We start from the raw sequence: 17,215 nt of genomic DNA, 5'->3' as shown, positions 1-17,215 counted from the left end.
TGAGAGAGCGGGTGAGAGAGAGGGGATGAGGAGGTGTGAGAGAGAGAGGGTGAGATGAGAGGGTATGAGGGAGAAGAGGGTGAGAGAGAGAGGAGGTGAGAGAGTGGGTGAGAGAGAGAGAGGGGTGAGAAAGGGAGAGAAGGGTGAGAAAGAGAGAGCTGAGAAAGAGAGAGGTGGTAGAAAGAGAGGGGGTCAGAGAAAGAGTGGATGTGTGGGGGGGGTGAGAGAGAGGGTGTGGGAGAGGGAGTGGGAGAGAGAGAGAGTGGGGGTGAGAGAGAGGTTGGTAAGAGAGCAGGGATGAGACAGAGGAGGGTGAGACAGAGTGGGGATGAGAGAGAGATGGGAGTGAGAGAGAGCGGGGTGAGAGAGAGGGGAGTGAGAGAGAGGGGGGTGAGAGAGAGGGGAGTTGAGAGAGAGGGGGGGGTGAGAGAGAGGGGAGTGAGAGAGAGGGGGGTGAGAGAGAGGGGAGTGAGAGAGAGGGGAGTTGAGAGAGAGGGTGTGAGAGAAAAGGGTTCGAGAGAGACAGGGTGGGAGAGAGATGGGGATGGGAGAGAGAGGTGTGTGAGAGAGAGAGAAGGGTGAGAGAGAGAGTGGTGAGAGAGAGGGGGGTGAGATAGAGAGGGAGGGGTGGGAGAGAGAGTGGAGTGAGAAAGAGAGTGGGCTGAGAGTGACAGCGGGTGAGTGAGAAAGAGGGATGAGAGATGGGGCGATGTGAGGGAGTGAGAGAGAAAAGGGGAGAGACAAAGGGGGAGAGAAAAAGGGGGAGTGAGAGTGGGTCAGAGAAAGAGTGGAGGTGAGACAGAGAGCAGCTGGGAGAGAGAGAACGTGGGTAAGAGAGGGGTTGAGTGAGATACGGTGTGAGTGAGATGGGGTGAGAGAGAGAGACATTGAGTGGGAGAGAGGGAGGGAGTGAGAGAGAGAAGGGTAAGAGAAAGAGGAGGTTTGAGAGCAAGGGAGAGGGGTGAGAGAGAGTGCGGGTGAGGGGTTGAGAGGGGGTGAGAGAGGGGTTGAGAGAAGGTGAGAGAGAGAGTTGCTGGGAAAGAGAGAGGGGTGAAAGAGAAAGAGAGAGGGGAGAGAGAGATATGGTTTGGAAGAGCGAGAGAGAGCAGGTGAGAGATAGAGGGGATGAGGGAGGTGAGAAAGAGGGTGAGATGAGAGGGTGAGAGAGAGAAGGGGTGAGAGGGAGAGCGGGTGATGTGAGGGGAGTGAGAGAAAGGGGAGAGACAAAGGGGAGAGAAAGAGTGGAGTTAGAGAGGGGGGGAGAGAGGGTGTGGGATTGAGAGAGAGGGGGTAAGAGAGAGAGGTGGTTTGAGAGAGCGAGAGAGAGCAGGTGAGAGAGAGAGGGGTGAGGGGGGATGAAAGAGTGAGAGTGAGAGAGAGGTGTGTGAGAGAGAGGGGAATAAGAATAAGAGAGATTGGGGTGGGAGAGAGAGGGGGTGACAGAGAGAGGAGTGAGGTGGGAGAAAGTGAGGGGTTGAGAGATGGGGGTTGAGAGAGGGGGATGAGAGAGAGGGGGGTTGAGAGAGGAGGGTGAGGGAGAGAGGTGGTGAGGCAGAGGGTGTGAGAGAGAGAGAGAGGGGTGAGAGAGAGAGAGAGGGGTGAGAGAGGGGGAGTGAGAGAGATGGGGTTTGGGAGAGAGGGGGTGAGAGAGAGAGGGGGTAAGAGAGAGAGGGGGTGAGAGAGAGAGGGGGTGAGAGAGAGGGGTGTGAGAAAGGGTAGTGAGAGAGAGGGGATGAGAGAGAGAGGGAGTGAGAGAGAGGGGTGTGAGAAAGGGGTAGTGAGAGAGAGGGGGGTGAGAGAGGGGGTGGTGAGAGAGAGCGGGGTGAGAGAGAGGGGGAGAGAGAGAGGGTGAGAGAGAGTAGGGGTGAGAGAGAGAGTGGGTATGAGAGAGGGGGGAGTGAGAGAGAGGGGGTTGAGAGAGAGGGGCAGTGTGAGAGAGGGGTGAGAGAGAGAGGGAATGAGAAAGAGAGAGGGTGGGAAGAGGGGGAGAGAGGGGGTGAGAGATGGGGTGAGAGAGAGAGGGGAGAGAGTGACGGGTTGAGAGAGAGTGATGGGTTGAGAGAGAGAAGAGGGTGAGAGAGAGAAGGAGTGAAAGCGAGGGTTGAGATGGAGAGGGGTTGAGAGGGAGGGGGGTGAGAGAAAGGGGGTTTGAGAGAGAGGGTGTGAGAGACAAAGTGGTTCGAGAGAGACAGGGTGGGAGAGAGATGGGGATGGGAGAGAGAGGAGTGAGAGAAAGAAGGGTGAGAGAGAAGTGGTGTGAGAGAGAGAGTGGTGAGAGAGAGGGGGTGGGAGAAGGAGAGGGGTGAGAGAGTGGACTGAGAGAGAGTGGGGTGAGAGAGACAGCGGGTGAGTGAGAAAGAGGGGTGAGAGAGAGGGGTGTGAGAGAGAGGGGTGAGAGAGAGATCGGGTGAGAGAGAGACAGGCTGAGAGAGAGAGAGAGGGTGAAAGAGAGTGGGTGAGAGAGAAGGGGTGAGAGAAAAGGGGTGAGAGAGAGGTGAGAGATAGTGAGGGGTGAAAGAGAGAGAGGGGTGAGAGAGAGAAGGCCTGAGAGAGAGGAGGTGAGAGAGACTGGGTGACAGAGAACTGGTGAGAGAGAGGGAGAGAGAGAGATTTGTGTGAGAGAGAGGGATAAGAGAGAGAGGGGTGAGAGAGAGAGAGAGGGATGAGAGAGAGGGGTGCGGTAGAGAGAGTGGTGGAAGTGAGAGCGGGTGAGAAAGAGACAGGGGATGACAGAGATACAGGCTGAGAGAGGGGGGAGGGAGAGAGTGGGTGAGAGAGAGGGGGTGAGAGGGAGAGGAGTGAGGGAGAAAGAGGGGTGGAAGAGAGAGCGGGTGAGAAAGAGACAGTGGGTGACAGAGAGACAGGCTGAGAAAGAGAGGAGGTGAGAGAGAGAGAGGGCCTGAGGGAGAGGGGGTGAGTGAGAGGGGGTGACAGAGAAGGGGTGAGAGAGAGAGGTGTGTGTGAGAGAGAGGGGTGAGAGAGGGGGTGTGTGAGAGAGATCAGGGTGGGAGAGACTGGGGAGAGAGAGGGGGCTGAGAGAGAGAGAGGGCTGAGAGAGAGGGGATGAGAGAGAGAGGGGTGTGAGAGAGATCGGAGTGGAAGAGAGAGCGGGTGAGAAAGGGGGGGTGAGAGAGAGAGAGGGTGAGAGAGAAGGTGAGAGAGAGGCGTGAGAGAGAGGGGATGAGAGAGGGGGTAAGAGAGAGTGAGTGGAAAGAGAGTGAGGGGTGAGAGGGTGAGGGCGAGAGGGGCGATGAGAGAGATCGGGGTGGAAGAGAGAGCGGGTGAGAGAGAGTGGAGGAGTGAGAGTGAGTGAGAGAGGGGTGTAGAGAGTGGGAGAGTGGGGGAGTGATGGAGAGAGGGGGGAGGGGTGAGAAAGGGGTGAGAGAGAGGGGTGTGAGAGAGAGGTGAGAGAGAGGGGGTAGAGAGAGGGGGAGAGAGAGGGGTGGGGAGGGGAATGAGAGAGGGGGAGAGAGGGGTGTGAGAGAGGGGTGAGAGAGAGTGGAAGAGAGAGAGGGGGAGAAGGGGGGATAGAGGGAGGTGAGAGAAAATGGGTGAGAGAGAGGCGGAAGAGAGAGGGGGGAGAGAGACAGGGGACAGGAAGGGGGAGGGAGAGGGGTGAAAGAGAGGGTGAGAGAGAGGGGGAGAGAGAAAGGGGGTGAGAGAGGGGGGAAGAGAGGGGGAGAGAGAGGAGGGAGAGAAAGGGGAGAGGGTGAAAGGGGGAATGAGAGCGATAGGGTGAGAGAAAGGGGGTGAGAGGGGGGAGAGAGCACGAGAGGGGCAGAGAGAGAGGGTAAGAGAGTGAGAGGCGGGGAGAGAAACAGGGTGAGAGAGATGGGTTGAGAGTGCGAGGGGGTGTGAGCGACAGAGAGAGGGGGCAAGAGAGAGAGAAAGGTGCAAATGAGCAGGAGGGAGGGGATGGAAATGAGACAGAGAGGTTGAGAGCGAGAGAGCGCACGAGAAGGGGACAAAGAGAGAGAGAGCGAGCGAGAGAGAGAGAAAGAGAGATAGCGAGGAGGCAGAGCGTGATAGGGAGAGATAGAGGGCGATCCAGTGACAGAGGGATGGGAGGGGAGAGAGAAGTTGGGTGAGAGAGAGAGTTTGGGTGGAGAGTGAGTGAGGGGGTGAGAGAGAAAGAGAGGGTGAGAAAGAGAGAATGAGAGTGAGGGGGTGAGAGAGAGAGTCAGAGAGAGAAGTCTCAGGGAGGACCAGTACAGCAGAGGTGAAAGCAGGTCCCTCACAAGATGATGTGAATGAAGCCTAGAATGTTGCTGTTCCTTCCCCAGCTCTGAGTCTATGTCCTGTCTTCCGGGTCTGAATACAGAAGGTCACTAACCCCTCACTGTGCTGTTTACTGTGAGTGATCTTACCGGCTGCAGGATTTACTGAAGGCTCCAGACCTCCCTCTTCATGTCTCTCTGACTGACCAACCGTCTTTGATGTGGTTATGGATGAGACAGGAGTTCGGAATTCGGCTGAGACAGGAACATCCAGATGACCTACAGGAGACAGAGAAACAGACGGAATGGGAAATTAGACTGATGCAGTGAGGGTTACACATGGAGAATGGCCCTGAGTCCCACAGAGATCTGGAAAATCCCAGTCTCCATCCCTGGCCTGTGCTGCTGTGTCTCTCTGGAATGGGGTATTCCATTGGCTCAGGATCTGGAGTAGCTGCAAGAGTGAGAGACACTGACAGAGGCAGCAATTAGACCCACACAGTGAGGGATACCACATGGAGAGAGACTGAGTGATATCACCAGAGTGCAGGAAGGTATCAGGATCACACAATGGTCATGGTGAAAGGGTTGTGATTCATGGTGCATGGGGATCAGTACTCAGTGACAGGTGATGGCCTCGTGCTATTCTCACCCGACTGTTCATCCAGATATTAATGCCGGTGTCCAGTATAACCCATCTAACTGCTTAATATCCTTTTAGGAAGGAAATCTATTATAGACAGCGGGTCTGGCCTCCACATGATCCAGACCCAGAGCGATGGGGTTGACTCTAAACTGATCTCTGTAATGATCCAGCAAGGCACTCAGCTCAAGGGCAGCTCGGGGTGGGCATGTGATGCTGGCCAGCCAGAGACAGCAACATCCCATGAGTGAATTAAACACAACACTGCTGGGAGCAGTGTCCTGGTCAACCATGTCGGTCGGCTTATGGACAGGGCTTTAAACTGACAGAGAGGATGCAGGGCCAGGGTTCAGGTGAAAGGAACTTTCCAAATCCAAAGAGAAAATGGTGATGTAGCTGAAGACAAGCAGAAAGGAACAGGAAGAGACAGAGTTTAACTGAAACTGTACATCAGTGAATTGGACTGTGACAAGAAATTGTGGAAAGAGTCAATTGTAATGTTCTTTTTTGGAATGGATAATGTCTCTGCAATAAGGTGGATGGACTGTGGCACAGAGATAAATGAGATTTAGTGGTGACAGGGTGAACAAAAGGTGGAACATGAATATTCTATTGTTCACCTCCTTGAGGGGTGTCAGGGAGTGCAGGATGGGTAACCCTGACAGTAATGGGTAACAAAGGCATTACAGAGAAAGCATTTGGCCTCAGATGATGAAGCTGAATCAGCGTGAATGCAAATTCTGGGTAACATGTGTCAACAACACAAGCAGGTGAACAGTTTTTAGGTGACCTAACAGCATTTCATTGCTCAACCCTGTTACACATTCCAATGTATTCCTGTGTAATGCAAAGGCACTGTGATAATTCTGGGAGACTTCAGTCTTTGTATAATCTGGGACAGTCACATCGGCAAAAGGGATGGTCTCCGAACTCCTCTTCGAATGTTTGTGTCAGTGTTTCTTTGAATAACACGTTGTGGAAACGGCCAGGGAGGTGACTATCTCAGATCGACCATTGGGTGATGACGCTGAGGGAAGGAGTAATGTCACACTGAGATATCCTCTGGGAAATTGTAGTGCAGTGGAATTCAGTGAGATGATGGATTTTTAAAGTGACCATAAAGCACACCCTACAATCACAACCAAAGCCATTAACATGTGTTTGAGAGGAGAACTGACCAAGGTAAACAGGGGAAACAGTGAAGTGTATGGCTGGTAATGGACAGTACAAAACATTTACAGTCAGAGAGATGGACAGCACAGAAACAGGGCCTTCGGTCCAACTCATCCACACCACCCACCTATCCGAACATAATCTCATCACATTTGCCAGCACTTGGCCCAAATCCCTCTCAACCGTTCCTGTTCGTATACCCATCCAGATGCCTTTTAAAAGCAGTAATTGTACCAGTCTCCACCACTTCATCTGGCAGGTCATTCCATACACGCAACACCCTCCACATCAAAACGTTGTCCCTTAGGTTCCTTTTATATCTTTCCCCACTCATCCTGAACCTAGGCCCTCCAGTTCTGGACTACCCCACCCCAGGGAAAAGACCTTGTCTGTTAATCCTAACCATGCCTCTCATGGCTTTATAAACCTCCATATGGGTTACCCCTCAGCCTCAGACATTACAGGGTAAACATCCCCAGCCCATTTCACCTCTCCCTTTAGCTCAAATCCTCCAATCCTGTCAGCGTTTGTGCAAATCTTTTCTGAACCCTTTCAATTTACACAACATCATTCCAATAGGGAGGAGACAAGAATTGCACGCAATATGCCAAAACTGGCTTATCCAATGTCCTGTACAGCCACAACATGACCTCCCAACTCCTCTACTCAATGCACTGATCAGTAAACACAAGCATACCAAACACCTTCTTCACTATCCTATCAACCTACAATTCTCCTTTCAAGGAACAATGAACCTGCAATCCAAGGTCTCTTTGTTCAGAAACACTCCCTGGGACATTAACATTAAGTGGATCAGTCCTGGGAAGAGTTGCTTTCCCAAAATGTAGCACCTCCCATTTATCTAAATGAAGCTCCATCTCCCACCCCTCAGCCCATTGGCCCATCAGTTCACCATCCCGTTGTAATGTGATGTAACATTCTTCACTGTCCACTACCCCTCCAATTTTGGTATCATCTGCAAACTTACTAACTATACCTGCTGTGTCCACATCCAAACCATTTATATCATTAATGGAAAGTAGTGGACGCAGCACCGATCCTTGTGGCACTCCACTGGTCACAGGTCTCCAGGCTGAAAAAAACACCCTCCACAACCACCCTCTGTCTTCTACCTTCGTGCCAGTTCTATATCCAAATAACTGGTTTTCCCTGTATTCGGTGAGATCTATCCTTGCTCTCCAATCTCCCATGTGGAAACATTTCGAACACATTACTGAAGTCTATATCACTCACATCCACCGCGCTGCCCTCATCAATCCTTTTGTTACTTCTTCAAAAAACTCAATATCTTGAGCCATGATTTCCCACGTACAAAGCAATGCTGACTATCCCCAATTAGACATTGCCTCTGTAAACACATGTAATTCCTGTCCCTCATGTATCCGTCGCTCAACGTGCCCAAAACTGATGACAGGTGAACCAGTCTGTAGTTCCCTGGCTTGTCCATACCAGCCTTCCTAAACAGTGGCACCATGTTAGCCCAACCTCCAGTCTTCTGGCATCTCGCCTGTGAATATCGATGATACAAATATCTCAGTAAGAGGCCCAGCAATCACTTCTCTAGCTTCCCACAGAGATCGAGATTACACCTGATAAGGTCCTGGGGATTTATCCACCTTTAACCATTTCAAGACATCCAGCACCTCCTCCTCTGTAATGTGGACATTTTGCAAGATGACATCATCTATTTCCCAATGCTACTTCTCAAACCATCATTCTATTCGATATCTTCCATGTCCTTCTCGACAGGAAATACTTGTTCAGTTTCTCCCCCATCTCCTGCAGCTCCATGTGCAGGCTGTCTTGATCATTGAGGGGCCCTATTCTCTCCCCAGGGACCCTTTTGTCCTTTATGGATTTATAAAAACATTTTGGATTCTCCTTAAATCTATTTGCCAAAGCAATCTCATGTCCCCTTTTTGCCCTCCTGATTTCCCTCTATCCCTACCCAACACTGCACTCACCCCCTCCCTGACTGATCCCTACCCAACACTGCACTCACCCCCTCCCTGACTGATCCCTACCCAACACTGCAATCTCCCCCTCCCTGACCGATCCCTACCCAACACTGCAATCACCCCCTCCCTGACTGATCCCTACCCAACACTGCACTCACCCCCTCCCTGACTGATCCCTACCCAACACTGCAATCACCCCCTCCCTGACTGATCCCTACCCAGCACTGCAATCACCCCCTCCCTGACTGATCCCTAACCAACACTGCAATTTCCCCCACGACTGATCCCAACCCAACACTGCAATCTCCCCCTCCCTGATTGATCCCTCCCCAACACTGCACTCACCCCCTCCCTGACTGATCCCTACCCAACACTGTAATCTCCCCCTCCCTGACTGATCCCTACCCAACACTGTAATCACCCCCTCCCTGACTGATCCCTACCCAACACTGTAATCACCCCCTCCCTGACTGATCCCTACCCAACACTGCAATCTCCCCCTCCCTGACTGATCCCTAACCAACACTGCAATCTCCCCCACGACTGATCCCAACCCAACACTGCAATCTCCCCCTCCCTGATTGATCCCTACCCAACACTGCACTCACCCCCTCCCTGACTGATCCCTACCCAACACTGCACTCACCCCCTCCCTGACTGATCCCTACCCAACACTGCACTCACCCCCTCCCTGACTGATCCCTACCCAACACTGTAATCACCCCCTCCCAGACTGATCCCTACCCAACACTGTAATCTCCCCCTACCTGACTGATCCCTACCCAACACTGTAATCTCCCCCTCCCTGACTGATCCCTACCCAACACTGTAATCTCCCCCTCCCTGACTGATCCCTACCCAACACTGCACTCACCCCCTCCCTGACTGATCCCTACCCAACACTGCACTCACCCCCTCCCTGACTGATCCCTACCCAACACTGTAATCACCCCCTCCCAGACTGATCCCTACCCAACACTGTAATCTCCCCCTACCTGACTGATCCCTACCCAACACTGTAATCTCCCCCTCCCTGACTGATCCCTACCCAACACTGTAATCTCCCCCTCCCTGACTGATCCCTACCCAACACTGTAATCTCCCCCTCACTGACTGATCCCTACCCAACACTGTAATCACCCCCTCCCTGACTGATCCCTACCCAACACTGTAATCTCCCCCTCCCTGACTGATCCCTACCCAACACTGTAATCTCCCCCTCCCTGACTGATCCCAACCCAAAACTGCAATCTCCCCTCCCTGACTGATCCCTACCCAACACTGTAATCCCCCCCTCCCTGACTGATCCCTACCCAACACTGTAATCACCCCCTCCCTGACTGATCCCTACCCAACACTACAATCTCCCCCTCCCTGACTGATCCCTACCCAACACTACAATCTCCCCCTCCCTGACTGATCCCTACCCAACACTACAATCTCCCCCACCCAAGGAAAAAAAAAATAACTCGAGAGAAAATAGGACCCTTCAAGGACGAAAGTGGACGTGTGTGCAGAAATGCAGGAGTTATTTCTCCTCTGTGTTGACCTTGGAGAAGGACATGAAGGCCTGGGAACTTGGGAAAGTTAGTGATGATCTCTTGGTGTCAGTCCATATCACAGGAGAGGATGTGTTGAATGCATTAGAATGTATGAAGGTGTATAAATCTCCTGGACCTGACCAAACATATCCAACAGCACCTCAAGAGGTGAGGGAAGTTCTTGTGGAGTCCCTGCTGATCTTTTTGCCTCACCTTTAGCCACGGGTGAGGTCCTGGAAGACTGGAGGACAGCATATGCTGCACCCTTATTCAAGAATGGCTGCAAAGATAAACCTGGGAACTATAGATCAGTAAACCTAACATCCGTGGTAAGTAAGTTACTTGAGAAGATGCTGAGAGATTAGATAGACATGCATTTGGAAATACAACATTTGATTGGGAGTAGTCAGCAAAGCCTTGTGCAAGGGAGACCATGCCTCACAAATTAGTCAGCGTTCTTTATTGAAGTGATCAGGAAGTTTGACGAGGGCAGGCCAGTACATCTAGACTCTACAGATTTCAGGAAGGCCTTTGATAAGGTTCCACATGGTACCTTGCTCTGGAAGGTTAGATCACATGGAATCCAGGGGGCGTTGGCAAGCTGGGTACACAATTGGCTTGATGGTAGGAAGCAGAGGGTAACAGTCAGACTGGAGGCCTGTGACTCATGGTGTGCCTCAGCGGTCATAGAATCATAGAATCCCTCCTCTGTGGAAACAGGCCCTTCGGCCCAACAAGTCCACTGGCCCTCTGAAGATTATTCCACCCAAGCCCATTCCCCTACTTTATTACTCTGCATTTACCCCTGAGTAACGCAACTTACACATCCATGAACATTCTCGGCAATTGAGCATCGCCAATTTACTTGACCTGCAGATCTTTGGATTGTGGGAGGAAACCGGTGCACCCAGAGGAAACCCACGCAGACATGGGGAGAATGTACAAACTCAGTTGGTGTGGCATGGTGGCTCAGCGGTTGGCACTGCTGCCTCACAGCGCCAGGTACCCAGGTTCGACCCCAGCCTCGGGTGACTGTGTGGAGTTTGCACATTCTCCCTGTGTCTGTGTGGGTTTCCTTTGGGTTCTCCGGTTTTCTCCCCATTCCAAAGATGCGCAGGTCAGATGAATTGGCCAGGCTAAATTGCCCATATTGCTAGGTGCATTCGTTAAGGGTAAATGTTGGGTAGGGAGAATGGCTCTGGGTGGGTTACTCTTCAGCAGGTCGGTGTGGTTTGTTGGGCCAAATGGCCTGTTTCCATACTGTAGGAAATCTAACCCTAACAGGATCTAACCCCCACAGAGCATCCTGTGAGGTTGGATTTGAACCCAGATCCACGTTGCTGTGAGGCAGCAGTGCTAACCACTGAGCCATTGTGCCGCTGAGCTGGTCAGTGCTAGGCCCATGGCTGTTTGTTATCTATATCAATGATTTGGATGAGGATGTTTAAGGCATGATTAGAAAGTTTTCAGATTACACTAAAATAAGTGAGGAAGGTTCTCAGCAATTGCAACATGACCTTGATCAGCTGGGGAATTGGGCTGAGAAATGGCAAATGGAGTTTAATATAAACAAGGGCGAGATCTTGTATTTTGGAAAGTCACATCAAGACTGGGGTTTCATGGGGAATGGTAGGGCCTGAAGGAGTGTCGTGGAACAGAGGGACCTTGGATTCCAGGAGCACGGCTCTCTGAACTCAGGGAGACAGGGCAGTGAAGAAGGCTTTTGGCACACTGGGCCCTTCACCAGTCAGGGCATGGAATATCGAAGTTGGGAAGTTCTGTTGTAGTTGTGCAGGATGTTGGTGAGGCCGCACTTGGAATATTGTGTTCAGTTTTACCCACCTTGCTATCGGAAGGATGTTATTGTACTAGAAAGAGGACAGAAGAAATTTACAAAGATGTTGCCAGAACTCAACTGGACAGATAAAGAGAGAGGTTGGACAAGCATGGACATTTTCTTTCATGTGTAGGAGACTGAGGGGGGTGTCCTTATAGAGGTGTATAAGATCATGGGAGGCATGGATAGGATGAATGCACTCAGTCTTTATCCAAGTCTTGGGGAATCAAGGATGAAAGGGCATCAGTTTAAGGTGAAAGGGGAAGATTAAAAGGGAACCTGAGGGACAATGCTTTTACCCAGAGGGTGGTACACATACGGAATGAACTACCAGTGCAAGTGGTCGAGAAGGATACATTTAAGAACATTTAAAATGCACTTGGACAAATACATGGAGAGGAACGTTTTGGAAGGATATGGTTCAAGTGCAGGGAAACGGGGTTAGTGTGGATGGACCAGTTTGGGCCAAAGAGCCTGTCTCCGTGCTGTAGAACTCTATGAACATACCTAAGTGTCCCATAATACAGAAGCGACCAAAGCAATAGGAACACAAGCCGGTTCAAATGTGTAACAGTCCTGCAGACAGGAAGCCAGCCTGGCCGTGCAGTGAAGGATTCCTGGTACAGGAGCTGTGGTGAGATGCCCACAGAGAACCGGGGAAGGAAGCTGGAAAGCTCACTCCACTGCCGATAGCCTGGAGGACCCCCGGCTGGGATAAGGCAGCTGGGATCCAGTCACCCCAGGGAAACCTACAGGCTGTGACAGAGCTATGTCCCCGACACAATGAGCAGGACAGAACAGGGCAGGAAAATCTCACCCACATGGGACTACTCCAGTTCCAATTGGGAAGAGTCCAATCCAGTGAAAGGAGGGTCTCTGGGGATGGGTAGGCAGCCTCAGGTTACATTGACAATCTGGAAGGACAGTGTATGAGCTCCAAGCAGCTGCATGGGTCCTGTACACCTACAACACGGAACAACACACATCAGGCCCTAGTAGGAGGTGTCAGGAGCAAATACAATCCCTAGGGAACTGGGAACTCTCCCAGAATGGGATAATGTGTGCCTTTGGGGTTCTACCTCCCCAGGGAGATACTGACAGGCTCCACACTGACACATCCACACCCGCTCACAGGTAACTGCACCTTTTGCCCCCCACGCTAACTCACAGCCGAACTCAGATTCCATGAATCATGTGGTTCCCCAGTGTAAAGCAGATTATGGTCTCACTCCGTACACAACAGCCATTCCAGGCACCCAGCTGGTGGGCAGCACTACAAAGGCCACTCTGTTTGATCCTGTCTCAAACCCAGATACATTTTTGGTTGAGACAGACCGACAGTCTGTCATACACGGACTGGATGCTGACAAACAAACTAAATTAATCACCATGTGACTTTGTCCACCAGGCCATTCAGCCCTCGCTGAGGGACAACAGTGAGGGAGGGACATCCATGATGAAATGAAGGCAGCGGTCCTTAATGCTCGAGAAAAGTCCCATCCCGGGTTAGTGACAAACAGCGTAAATATTTGTTCCAGGAGAACACCCACACGAACATGTCTCACTGTCAGTTACAGCAGCTCACCAAGGGCTGGGTTAATGACAGCTGTAAGGACACTTTCGGTGGGGCACTGGGCCTGGTATGAGGAATTCCAATTATCCCAAGTGACAATGTTAGGATGGGGATCTTTGAAGTCGAAAGTATCGGAATTACATTTAAAAAGGTACTTGGATGGGTTATCATGATTCCCTCCCACATGCTGTGGAGATAGAGGGGACATTGACAGGGACCACACTTACGTAAATAGAGAATAGACAATAGACAATAGACAATAGATGCAGGAGTAGGCCATTCAGCCCTTCGAGCCTGCACCGCCATTCAATATGATCATGGCTGATCATTCCTAATCAGTATCCTGTTCCAGCCTTATCTCCATAACCCTTGACTCCACTATCTTTAAGAGCTCTATCCAATTCTTTCTTAAATGAATCCAGAGACTGGGCCTCCACTGCCCTCTGAGGCAGAGCATTCCACACAGCCACCACTCTCTGGGTGAAGTAGTTTCTCCTCATCTCTGTCCTAAATGGTCTACCCCGTATTTTTAAGTTGTGTCCTCTGGTTCGGCACTCCCCTATCAGCGGAAATATGTTTCCTCCTGCCAGAGTGTCCAATCCTTTCATAATCCTATACGTTTCAATCAGATCCCCTCTCAGTCTTCTAAACTCAAGGGTATACAAGCCCAGTCGCTTCAGTCTTTCCGTGTAAGGCAATCCTGCCATTCCAGGAATTGACCTCGTGAACCCATGCTGCACTCCCTCAATAGCCAGAATGTCTTTCCTCAAATTTGGAGACGAGAACTGTACACAGTACTCCAGGTGTGGTCTCACCAGGGCCCTGTACAGCTGCAGAAGCACCTCTTTGCTTCTATACTCAATCCCTCTTGTTATGAAGGTCAGCATGCTATTAGCCTTCTTCACGACCTGCTGTACCTGCATGCCTGCCTTCATTGACTGGTGGACAAGAACACCCAGATCTCTCTGAACAGCCCCTTTACCTAATTTGATACCATTGAGGTAGTAATCTGCCTTCCTGTTCTTGCCACCAAAGTGGATAACCAGACATTTATCCACATTAAACTGCATCTGCCATGCATCTGCCCACTCATCTAACTTGTCCAGGTCACCCTGTAATCTCCTAACATCCTCATCACATTTCACCCTACCACCCAGCTTTGTATCATCAGCAAATTTGCTAATGTTATTGCTGATACCATCTTCTATATCATTTACATATATTGTAAAAAGCTGCGGTCCCAGCACGGATCCCTGCGGTACCCCACTGGTCACTGCCTGCCATTCCGAAATGGAGCCGTTAATCACTACCCTTTGTTTCCTATTAGCCAACCAATTCTCTATCCAATCTAGTACTTTGCCCCAATACCGTGCGCCCTAATTTTACTCACTAACCTCTTGTGTGGAGGAACAGGCCAGACTATGGCATTCCCATCGCCTGTCATTAAAGAATTCGGCTCCTCTCACATCAAGCTGTGGTCCTAACCACACTCACCTTGATATATCTCGGGATACCGGTGGTTAGGATTGCAGGCTGTAACAGATGGGTCCGATCATGGTGAATAATGCCTGGACACACCCCCAGGGACTGGAAGGTAGATGGAACTCCCCGGGTGATCACCTTAGTTTCATTCATTTGCAGTGTTTGAGTGTTCCTGGCTGGGCCCAGTATTGATTGCCTGTCCGTAGCTGCTCGGGAGTTGGTTTTGGTGGTGAGCTGCCTCCTTGAACTGTTGCAGGTGGTGGACTCACAATGCCCTTCGGGAAGGGAATTCCTGGAGTTTGAGCCAGCAGGTCTCATTCACTCGCATTTATTCTGCTCACTGGATGTTGGCTATGCATCACAATTCTGTATGGATTCTCAGAACGGAATATGTTTTGTCGAAACAGTTAGGAGAGCCACAGTCACTCAGTGGTTAGCACTGTTACCTCACAGCGCCAGAGACCTGGGTTTGATTCCACTCCTGAGCGACTGTCTGTGTGGAGTTTGTACATTCTCCCTACATCTGTATGGGTTTTCTCCCACTGTTCAATGGTGGGCATTTTTGACAGATTGCCGGTAGTGCCGAGGGATATTCCGGTTAGCTGGAATAGCCATGGGAAATGTAGGGTTTCAGGGATATCATCAGGGGATGGATCTGAGTTGGATTCTCTTCAGAGGGTCATTGTGGACTCGATGGGCTGAAGGGCCTGTTTCTGCTCTGTAGGGATTCTATGATATCACTTATCAGCTATATGACAATCAGTTTGACCAATGTACAAAATGGCTTTCGCTCAAACAGCAGGCTACTCTGACAACAAACATAACCAGCTTTTAAAATTAGGTTTGTAATTCATTGTATAAGCTTCTTTCTATTCAAAACACTGGGTGGGGGAGGGGGAATGGGTGAAATGTTCCTGCCTCCTTGCTAAAACACAGATAGACAGCTAAGAGATGCTGGGTATATTGGACAAGTTATACTCCCAAATCACAAAAGCCAGACAGCAGCCAGATGGTTATCCCATCAGCATAATGTAAAAGGCAACAGTTCCCCTGGGCAGACACGTCCCTAATAACGTCTCCACTAAACAAAGGAGGGCCCAAACAGGAAGGTACCGGGTCCTGCTACACAAAGAAACTGACAGGAACAAGCCATCCAAATGATTAGCAACGCTTCAAACTATTAACTGATTCTCTGAATTGGCCAGAAGTATAGAAAGTTCGGAGAAACCATCCAGAAATGAACAAAACCAGGGATCACCTGCAGACTGATCTCTTGAATTTTCTGGAGACTTTCTGAGGTGACCAACATGGCAAGGGACAAAGACCAGCTCACCATCCAGAGAGAGGGAGAGAGAGAGGGAGAGAGAGACAAGCTGAAGGAAACCTCAGGAGCATGGGAGAGAGGGAGTGTGAAAATCCATTGAGAGAGAGAGAGCTGGAACCAACTGGAATACTGAGTGTCACCCCTTCAGTCTGTCCATGCTTTAACGCCTGTTTGTCTCAGTCTGACTTCCCCTTCTCTCTTTGTCCTTCTCTCTCCCTGTCTGTCTCTTTCTCTCAATCTGCCTTTCTCTCACACCCTCCCTCTCACTGTCTGTCTCTGCCCCATCTTTCTCTCATCCCCCTTCTCCATCTCCACTCGCTCTACCTCTCTCTTTTTTTCTCACCCTCCCTTTCTCTTTTTCTTTATTTCAGACCTGAAAGTGCTCACCCAATTTTGACCCCGCTAAAAACATTTGCCCCTCATTTTAACTCTCCTCAGAAATTTATTCCCTTCCCCAAAAACCTTCCCTCCCAAATACCTACCTTACCAACTGTGCCCCCCTCAAATATTTTGCTGCCCCCAACATTGCTGTGATCCCCACTCCCTGGGGCAGAGGGAAATGAGTGGAAAAGTGTGGAGCTGGAAAAGCCCAGCAGGTCAGGCCTGACCCATCGACTCTCCTGGCTGACCTGCTGTGCTTCTCCAGCTCCACACTTTGTAACTCTGACTCTCCAGCATCTGCAGTCCTCACTTTCTCACACAGGTAAATGAGTCTGGGTTGACTGACTCGCCTGTAACGATTTTAATGTACAGCAAGATCCCAGTCCGAGAATTACAGAAGGTTTACATCCCAGATGGAGTCCTTTCTGCCCATCATCCCCCCTCACCCATTAAATGATCCTGGACCGGTTCAGGATCGTCAGGATTGGCCCCTGAATGGCCTCATTGACTATCCTTCCTGTGCAGACCTCTTCACAACCCTGTCTCAGATTTTGCATCACATGCTATCCCTCCCTCCATCTCTCTCTGACAACAGCCCCTCCTTTCTCCACCAACCCCAAAACTCCATCAAACCCTCCCCCTGTCTCTGGCTGTCCCAGTCTCTCCTTGTCTCCCACTCTCCCCCTTCCCATGCAGACTCACAGTCCCTGGGCTGGAGGACATAGTGCAGAGACTAACTCACCTTTTGACTGACTGCAGTAATGCACAACAAGATCCCACTCTGAAACCGTCGCCAAGTACACACACTGTCCTTCTCCCTCAATATATGCCCTTCTCACTTTCTGTCTCTCCCTGTCTCTCTCACTCTGTCCTTTTCTAACTCCGCGTCCCTGACTCTTACTGCCCATTTCTCTCTCTCCACTTTCTCCATCTCCACTCTCTCCATGTCTTTCTCTCTTTTTATCACTCTCCCTTTCTCTTTCTCTTTTTCTTTATTTCAGACTCACTCAGAAAAGTACTTCATGTTCCTTCCACTCACCCCCTCCCCACAGTGGGTGTAAAACC

General features: G+C 50.7%; 1 long non-coding RNA gene across 1 annotated transcript in view; it reads right to left on the bottom strand.

Moving 5' to 3' along the window:
• LOC140493963 (uncharacterized) overlaps positions 1-17,215 on the bottom strand; it is a 62,042-nt gene that overhangs the window by 32,004 nt on the left and 12,823 nt on the right. Inside the window, exon 2 of the long non-coding RNA XR_011963807.1 lies at positions 4,368-4,496. This is a non-coding gene — a long non-coding RNA (uncharacterized lncRNA). The remainder of the gene's footprint in view (positions 1-4,367; positions 4,497-17,215) is intronic.

The sequence above is a fragment of the Chiloscyllium punctatum genome, chromosome 23 (assembly GCF_047496795.1).
Source record: "Chiloscyllium punctatum isolate Juve2018m chromosome 23, sChiPun1.3, whole genome shotgun sequence".
Lineage (NCBI taxonomy): Eukaryota > Metazoa > Chordata > Chondrichthyes > Orectolobiformes > Hemiscylliidae > Chiloscyllium > Chiloscyllium punctatum.
This window is presented reverse-complemented; position numbering and strand designations above follow the sequence as displayed.